Raw genomic sequence first — 9,658 nt, 5'->3', positions numbered from 1 at the left:
TGTTTATTTGTAATGAAGTTAGGGTAAAGAGAGTGTTGAAAGTGTTCAAAATTTCTTTTTGTGTTTGTTTGTAAGTCCTTGAAATTTTCTCATTTCCTTAATATTGTGAAAAAAAGTTACAAGATGAAGATGGATATGTGAAACTTCTACTCAATTAAGTAGAGATGTGAGAAAGAATAAGGTACATATAGTGAAGTAATTAAGAGTTTATGTGATTTAAGATATAAATACGAGGAAGAGGGAAATATGAAATATTTTCATCCTCAATAGTTTCATTTTTTTTATTCGTTAATATTCTTTATGTCATAGTGTGATAATTCGCTTTCGTCAGAAGGAGACAATCGACAATAAGGTGTTAAACAAGCCAAGCATGTGATAAATTTCTTCCATTGAATAAAGATCATTTATTTTTTTATTTTTTCCATTTCTCTAAACTTCAATTCATTACAAATAAACAACTCTTCACTTAATTTTTCTGACAAATCTATATTACAACCACCCTATTTCCTTTAATATACAATTACATGCAGATGAACTTTGAAGTTCTTATGTGGGTGTATTTTCCAACAAAGATTTTCTCCAACAAAAACAAAATAGACTACTATTTAAATAAAATTGCACCTACACCTGATCCGAGGTGCAACTATCTAGTGACCTTGCATATGAAACCTCTATGCATGAGGGAATTAAAATTTTATCTTCATTGTACTGATCATATCAGGACTTTATGAACAGAAAAACTATAGTTTAGATGAATAAATCTCTCAAGTTATTGACTGAGAAACTGCCTAGTATGTCTGTAGCACCTAATGCCAAGTAAATAGGACAAAAAATTCATTATAAGTTCCAAAATTAGATGTCTTCCAAGTAAAGGTAAATGCAAATCAGGCTTATCCTTCCAACAGAATTTCTTTCTTTTCTTGGAATTTCAAAATCCTATCTCCTCCATCGTGTTCTCAATTATAAACTTCACAGCTCTAAAATGTACAAGTTCAATTATGCTTTAAGAAAACGAATTACTGGGTAAACAATTTAGACGAAATGAAGTATTTTAGGATCTTACAATTAGAGAACACAGGAAGAGATCACTTACATTTGATGCAACTTGGAGACTGACAGCAACACCTCCAGATTTTAAATTCCTAAGGAAGATCTTACAATATGGATCATCATCAAACTTTTTCACTTCAGCATATCTTCCATTCATAATCCACTACTAGAACTTGAACACATAGTTAAGGCCATAATGCAAAAAGAACAATACATTGAAATGCCAAGGTTTGTTCTCAATACAAATAGTTAAACCTGAAGGTTCAATTTACTTGATGGATGGAATAACATATCAAATCTAAGCAGGATGTAAATCAGTAGAAAAAAGATTGTTTTCGAGCTTGTTACATAATTGTGACAAATATTGAATTGCAAATCTGAGGCCAAACTAAAGAAACCAGTAAAATTTTACAAAGATATTAATCTAATAAACCTCAAATATCAATCTACTTCTAATTTGAGGATCATCTTCTGGAACATCACTAGCTTGTCTCAGGGCTATGTCCAGGATTATGACAAGCTGCCTTGAGTAGCGAGTTGTGTTCCTTTGCCAGAGAGAATCATGCAACATCCGACAAAGAACTACTCCCTTAAAGGCTTAAACTAAGAAAATCTGCTACCTGCTACTACCATGTGTGAGGTGGGTCTAGTATGGTGCCCAATATATATATATATAGAAGCAAATGAAGGTTGGCTGGGTTCCATGTAGTCTCAACACTGGACATGGTAGCAGTAGGTACCGAATTTCTTGGTCTGCAGAAGGAGCAGTTCTTTGTTGGATATCGCGTCATTCTTTCTGGCAAAGGGACACAACTAGCAATTCAGGGTGGCTCATCATAATCCCAGACACAGCCACAGGACAAGCTAGTGATATTCCAGAAGATCATCACATTAGAAGCAGATTGATATCAGAGGTTCGTTAGACTAATATCTTCTTATATAAAGATTTACTGGTTCTTTTATTAGTGTAGAGTCAGATTTGCAATTTACCGATAACAATTATGTAACAAGCACGAATATATCAACATTATTGTACTGCAGGGTGCCAGAAGCTTCAAAGTATCTGCAAATCACAAAGCACATCATATGAGGCAAACTCAATATCAAATTCAGCATTAGACTTAAATATATAGAAAGTGTTCGCTAGCTAAGTTAGTAAAGTTTGCATTTACCTAGGTTCAAACCTCTCACTTTTAGCTTGAAACTCTTTCATATACCAATGACTAATTATCTTCTAGAGTGATAGATGGTATATTTAAACTTAAAACATATTAACAATATAAGTAATAATATTAGTTGATGGGAGAAATTCTAAAATTGACATAACAAGTGTACATATTGAGAAGTACAATTTATGGGAAAGTTTCAAACTAATTAGGACTTGTGGTGTTCATGGAGCAAAAGGGATGATCATCTTTGACAAAAAAGGAATTTACGGTTGTTGTGTATCAATAGAGAAGAAAAATAATTAAAGAACTTATCTAAATGAATAGAAACAAATGAAAACCTTCTTAGAATAGCTAAATAATCATAATAGAGGATGAGAAGAAGCACCATTGCATGAGGATTATACACATCTTGAATTGTAATTGACATTCTTTATATAGTGTCTTGTAATAATCTTCTTCAACAATACCTAAAGAAGCCCATGGCAAGGCGACTTATGAAAAAATTGGATACCAAAATGTTTAAAATGAAAATAAAAATATAATAAGAGCGGAGTGATATCAATATTAGGGAATAAATTAAAAGAACGATACTACAAATTTTGTGAAGGAAGGAAAGATCAACACCTCTACTTTCTTTGGCATGCCTTAACGTTATTTTTTTCATAACCTTTTGTGTCTACAAAATCATGGTTCATTTGTATACATGACTGGTAATTTCCTTTTCCTAGTTGTTTGCTAACATACTATCAGTGAGAAAGAATCTCAAATTAGAAAAAATCTTGAAGTATAGATTATCTCATAAATTCACCAAAATATATAACAAAGGAAGTGATCTAAAGAGTAAATTTACCAATCATCAATTACTCATTCACCTAATAACATCATGAAATTAATCAAGTACAAATGAAACCATTTCTCTCTTTCTCATAAGAACATATGCAATTAATTTTCCTTTTTAAAAAAGGACTTGTCTTAAACAAATACAATGTGAGAGGTTTCATTGAGGAAAAGAAAACCTGACATTCATACACATACCTGAGCAGTCACTTCATAACTCTAACCAAAGACGAAAGCAAAATGAAAAGCGAAAGAGCACTTGACAAAGACAAGTGTGATAAAATTAGGAAGTTGTCAGACAATCTTCCTATTGATAAGTTAGTATAGATACCTATATTTATAGGTAGAGGAGTGGGCCAATTTCTCATAAGTTTTCGATATGGGACTCCAACACGCATCTGAAGCTGCCTTAAGCACCTTTGAGTTGATCAAAAGGCATGTGAAGCTACACGAAGTTGCCTTAAGCACTTTCAAGTTGCTCCAAGTTGATTAAAAATATTCTTCAAGGTTTTGAACATTTTGGAATTGTCTAGAGTGCCTTGGTGAGCGCAAAACTACAAATTTGCATGAAATTAAGGCACACCATACAACATGCTTAATGAAGCAAAAATTACTGAGATCAGTAAGCACACCAAATGACATAGACTCTCATGAGTTTGCAATGGAGTCAAAAGCCAAACTTAAGTCCATTATACCTTGGTAGTTTTAAACTAGCATGAAGTACCCAAACCCAACTACAAAAAATGAATTTATTCTTGCAATTGCTTTTAGTTTTGAATTGACAACCTAGCTAGTCATTCTTTAGATTGAGTACAAGTTTTTCAAAGTACTTCATTTATAGTCATCTTTGAATAATACAAAGTTTCAATTTAAATGTTTGGATGACTAAATTTGACAAAATTAATGTCTTATATGGTAGTCATCCTTAATTAAGCTTTCAAGCTAAGAGGGGATATTGTAGATACTATCACCAAATAGGTCTCATTTTAGATTTATTAGGGGCTATTATGTAGACAATATATATGGACTCCAATAACAATTGCAAAGAAATAGCCAAAAAAGCCTAACTCACACAAATATTATAAATATAAACACAATTTGAAATAACTATAGCAAATAATAATAATAATAATAATAATAATAATAATAAACCTCTAAGCAATACTTTGTTAAATATCAAATATGGGATGAAAGAATAGCTCATAAAATTAAAAGTCCATTTAATCACACGCATAAAAGAGGACTCAAACAAACATACCTATAGAAGAGGACCCAACCAAACAATGCCTTAATTTCAACCCCTTAGTCTTTATCTCTATATCATACATGTAAGCTAACAAGATTTGACAATTAAAGTCCACTTGGAAGGTGGTTTTGGAAGCGATAGATGTTTTTTAATGCTTGAAAATGTTTCGTTAAAAAATATGATCAAATATTTGACAAAATTTAAAAATTTTGGTTGTTTCTAAGGTTTTATCATGTGATGGATTATATAAAATTATTCTAAACCCTTTGTTTGTTCAATCCCTTTTAATTTTGCATATCAATATTAGTATAAAACATGACATTTTGAAAGAAAATTCATTTATGTTATGATCTAAAAGATTAGGGCATCTTTCTAAGCATTTTGGTATTTAGAGTGATCATGGTTATGGACAGCCACTTAATGAATCTTGTTAGAAAAATTGGGCTAACACAACCTTAAGAGGGGGTGAATAGGGTGATGGTCTATTTTTGCAAATTTGAATTATGTGAATGCAATAAATAATTATATGCAAATATATAATAAAATAATATAAAGATAATTACATATAAAGTAAAAGAGCAGGGAAAAAAAAATGTATATACAAGATTTTTATAATGGTTTGACGTAACCCAGCCTACGTCCACTCTCTTCTAACTTCAATCCCAAGCTTGAGGTTTCACTAATTTAAGGCTTTCAAACCAAGTCTTCAAGCAATACAATTGGATTATGGTTCCAATACATCATTTTTAACTTTTGGCTTCAAGCATCCTTTACAATCCTCAAGAGATACCTCACTTTTAAACAACCCTTCAAGTGATACCCCACACTTGAGAATCCCTAGGTGATATCTCACACTTAGATTTTTCCTCTTAAAGATTTACAAATAATTTCACAAAATCCTAGTGCAAAACTTTAGGCTCAAATGTACAAGAAAAACTAGGATTGAAAGGTGAACTAATGATATGCAAGTTTTAGAATAATAGTGCACTAAAAAACACTCTCCCAATGCTCAAATATATTCAACAAATTATTAGGAAGGTTAAGCTCTTGAAACAATGAAGATTAGAGCCTTTTTATAGAGGAAAAATGTCAAATTAGCTGTTAGGGATTCGTCCAATCAAGGTCTGGTTCGATCGGTTAACTAGCTGTTAGCATTTAATGCTAGACAAGTGACTGTTGGACCTCGAACGCCCTTTGATCGCCCCTCAACTAATTGAGGTTCAACCGTGACCACCCCTTGACCGGTTGAGATTCAACCTTGACCGATTGAACAAGCATTTTGGAAGAGAGATAAGGTTTTTGCACCTTTCAACCAATTCTATTAAACTGGTCGACCGGTTCCTCATCCGGTTCAATCGGTTGAGTTGTTTTTTACTCAACAACCATATTTTTCAACTTTTAAACAAGTTTGGAAAGCATTTGACACAATGTTTTAGTTAAAAACAAGAAATCATCCCATTTTAAAAGATTCAAAACAAATAAGTCTTAGATGATTTTAGTGCATAAATGAATAAAGTAATGCATGAAAAACCTAGTGCACCAACAAACTTACAAAGAGATCCTGTGAAACTTAGGTCTTGAAAAATATTTCTCTTTGAGGTTTTTTTTCTTCTAATTGATTTTCCTTTGGCTTGGTTTTGTCTTTGTGATTGTCATTTTAGAAATTTTCTTGTCTAATCACACTTGAAATATAATCATTAGTTTCAAACCTTATTTTGTTATCATCAAAACCGAAATTAACCAAACCTTAATTTCATAAATCTAGTAAAAGAAAACTTATATCGTCATTATAGACCAAGTGGGAGAATATTGAAATCAAAAGTGCTCTTAATAACTATACTAAATTTTATTTTCTTAAAAGCTTTGGTTAATCATTTTCTATGTATGTATTTGGGTGATATTAAATTAAATTCGTTTTGAAAAACACAACACTTATAAAGTTCATAGAAAAGTTCAAAGTATCTAATCTAATGAGTAGACAACCATTAATTGGAAAGAACCATAAAGCACAAACACCATAAAGCACAAACACACACACACACACACACAAAGCACAAACACCATAAAGCACAAACACACACACACACACACACACACACACACACATATATATATATATATGAAAGAATTTTGTGGTCTCTCTCTACTTACATTCATTTATAAGCATTATCCATATTTATCATTGAGGAGTACAAAAAAAAATGGTAGGAGAGTGAAGATCAAGGGTGTTACACTAAAAGAATTTCAAACCATATTGAAGTTAAAGCATCATGTATCTAGGTATGTTTTCTTAGTACTTTATTCATATCCTAGATCACATTTTAAATGTTGATATTAAACAGCAAATAAAAATTTTCTAACAAGAACTTTATAAAACTAAAAGCCCATATAATCCCATGCATGGTAGAAGACTCAAACAAGCACACCCATAAAGAGGACTCAACCAAACAGGGCCTTAGTTTTAAGGTCCTAAGACTTTATTGCTATTGTTATTTGGAAAATATGTTTCGAAGGTGATTTTGGAAAGGATAGATGCTTTCTAATGGTTGAAAGTGTTTTATTGCAAAAATGAGACATATGGCTAAATTTGAAAATTCACTTCTAAAAAGTTTGAAATTTGAAATAATTCATGAAGTAGCACTAGGTACATGTTTCCAAAATTCACTTTTTTGTTATATAACATATTACAAAAAATGCTATTAAAAATACCTTTTTGATTTGATTTGTATTAAAAAAAAAAAAAGCACTGACTAATTCTACGTAAAAGTGATTTTAATGGAAGTATTATTGATAAAAGCACTATGGGTTGAAAGTGCTTTTACCAAAACCTCTTGCAAATGGACCCTTAAATAAGTGTGTTTTGATACAAATAATTTTTTAGAAAACAATTAAACGAAATGTAAATTAATAAGTGTGTCTAGTTAGATACACTTTTGGTTTGTTTTTTTTTCAAATCAGATAATAATACTAACTTTTTTTACAAGATATCAAAACTTTTAAATGTTTACATTAAAAAAATAATAATTTTAGAAGCCATTCAAAAATAATTTTGAGGTATCAAAAAAATTTTACTTTCTCAAATTTTAATTTTTTTTTAAAATAATTCTTAAAGATATAAGATAAATATATACTTTTTGTACAAGATGTTTTACCTTGTATATAAATTTATTACAATGTTATATTTTTTTTTTAAATAATAATAAATGTATTCAAACAGGCACTCATTACACAAAATCAAAATTGGCATGTAGAATTTTTTATTTTTTATTTACACAATAATAGAAAAACATTAAGGCTATGTTTGGTTCCCGAAAAGTATTTAAGAAAGAAAAAAAAAAGAACAAATATGATTTTTTCAAATTTTGTTTTATTATAGAAAATATGAAAGGAAGAGAAATATAATTAAAATTATTAAGAAATTTATATATTTTAAAATTATTTAATCTTTATATAAAATAGTTAAATAAGTGAAAAAAGTTGGAAGTAGTACATAAAAATAATTTATTGATTTTAAATCTATTTTTTATTTTTCTTACCTTTTTATTTCTTTCTAATTTTCTTCTTATTTTCTTTCCCTTGTATTTTCCTTCAAACTTTCTAGGAACTAAACATAGCCTAAATGATATGTTAATGAATGTTAAAATAATAATTTACAAAAATAATTGAAGACATTACTAGAAAGTAGTTGAACAGTGTGATAATGCATAACATTGTAAATATAAAATGAATAGCTTTTTATATAGATTCTTCCCCCACCAAAGCCTATTAACTATGTGAATAAGAAATATGTAGCTCATTGACCGAACTTCTCTGTTGTACCAAAATACTTAAACCTAATATGTAGTAGCTTTGGCCAAGAAAGATCAGAGAAAAAATTGCTACAACTTTTGTAGTATTCTAGATATTGTCTTCAATGACTGACTTATGGGATTTGTCAATACTAAGGTAAATGAATTGCTTTTGTTTGAATCCTAAAGTGGAAAACGATATGTAAATAATGTGAAACTAAGTAAAAGAAATTAAATTAATAGAAAAATGAATAATGATTTTAAATTCGATTGATTCAAGTTTGGGGTTTTCCATAATCCAACTTAAAGTATAGAAATTAGAAAAAACAAAGGTCTTTTAAGTAATATGATTTTAGGGTTTTGGGATCCTTGGCCGCTTATGATCAACTTGAATTCTATAACTCAAAATTGCATTTGAAGCCTATTTTTTTTTTTTTTTAAACAGATTCCTAAAACCATAAAATGAATGAGATTAATTACTAGTTTAAGATTTGGCTTTTTAACCCTTCCTACTCGTTATAACTTTGGTTTGGGATAAATAATGATAGAGAAGACAATGATAACTAATGATTAAGAGTTACCAAAAACCACTAGTATCAGGTAATAACATTATTGTATTATTCCCTAAACTAACTCACAAGGATAGGATAAATAAATTGATAAATTGTCACCCAATCAATAATTAATCTCATTGTTATAATAATTTACCCATTGTCCCTATAGGTTTCCTAACCCTTAAGTTTTCGTGCTTCAAGCTCCAAGTTGGTTTCTTAGCCTCTCATAAGGGTGATGTCACATTTACAATCCATAATAGGGTAAAAATCCATAATCCAAATCAAAAGAAACTAAAAACAATATATTTGATAAAGAAGAAAAGAAAACAAACCGAAATTCTTGTCTTCTTCCACTTACAATGCCAAACTCTCTGGAAAAAGATCCAAAATATCTAAACTCTAGAACTAAGAGAATTTATATAATATCATTAATTACCTAACATGTGGTACACTCTCATTGGCTACTTATTACAAAATAATTACCTAAAAATGATTAAAAATAATAAAATATTGATTTGTAATTGTGTAGGGTCCACTTAGGGCAGTTGAAGTGCCCTAGATGCAATTCCTAAGGTAGAGAGGTGAAACATCAAAATAATAGTAGTTGAATTCACAATTGAGGTCATTTCGAATTGAATTTCAAATTCATAAGTTGAATTTCAAAATAGTCCTTCAACTTTGCACAATTGTCTTCAAATAGTCATAACTTCTTTATTTCAACTCTAATTTGTACACTATTTGAATCATTGAACTCCTGACATATCGAGCTTCGAAACGATATATGATATGTCTAAAATGGACTCCAAGAAGTGCTCCAAATTTGTCCTCAAAATTAGAGTATATGTTACCACTAGATTTTGAGTTATAAATTTCTATGCAACTGAATCTTACTTCATGCCTCGTTTCCCATATTTTCTTACTTTCTTTCTTACTCCATAATGGTCATTTCTCATCTTCCAAATTCATGATATCCCCGTCTTGCCTTTCCTCATGGTCCACAAGTCTTGACTCACT

The sequence above is a fragment of the Vitis riparia genome, chromosome 10 (assembly GCF_004353265.1).
Source record: "Vitis riparia cultivar Riparia Gloire de Montpellier isolate 1030 chromosome 10, EGFV_Vit.rip_1.0, whole genome shotgun sequence".
In the NCBI taxonomy this organism is placed as follows: domain Eukaryota; kingdom Viridiplantae; phylum Streptophyta; class Magnoliopsida; order Vitales; family Vitaceae; genus Vitis; species Vitis riparia.
The sequence above is the reverse complement of the archived record's forward strand: the minus strand, read 5'-3'. Positions refer to the sequence as shown.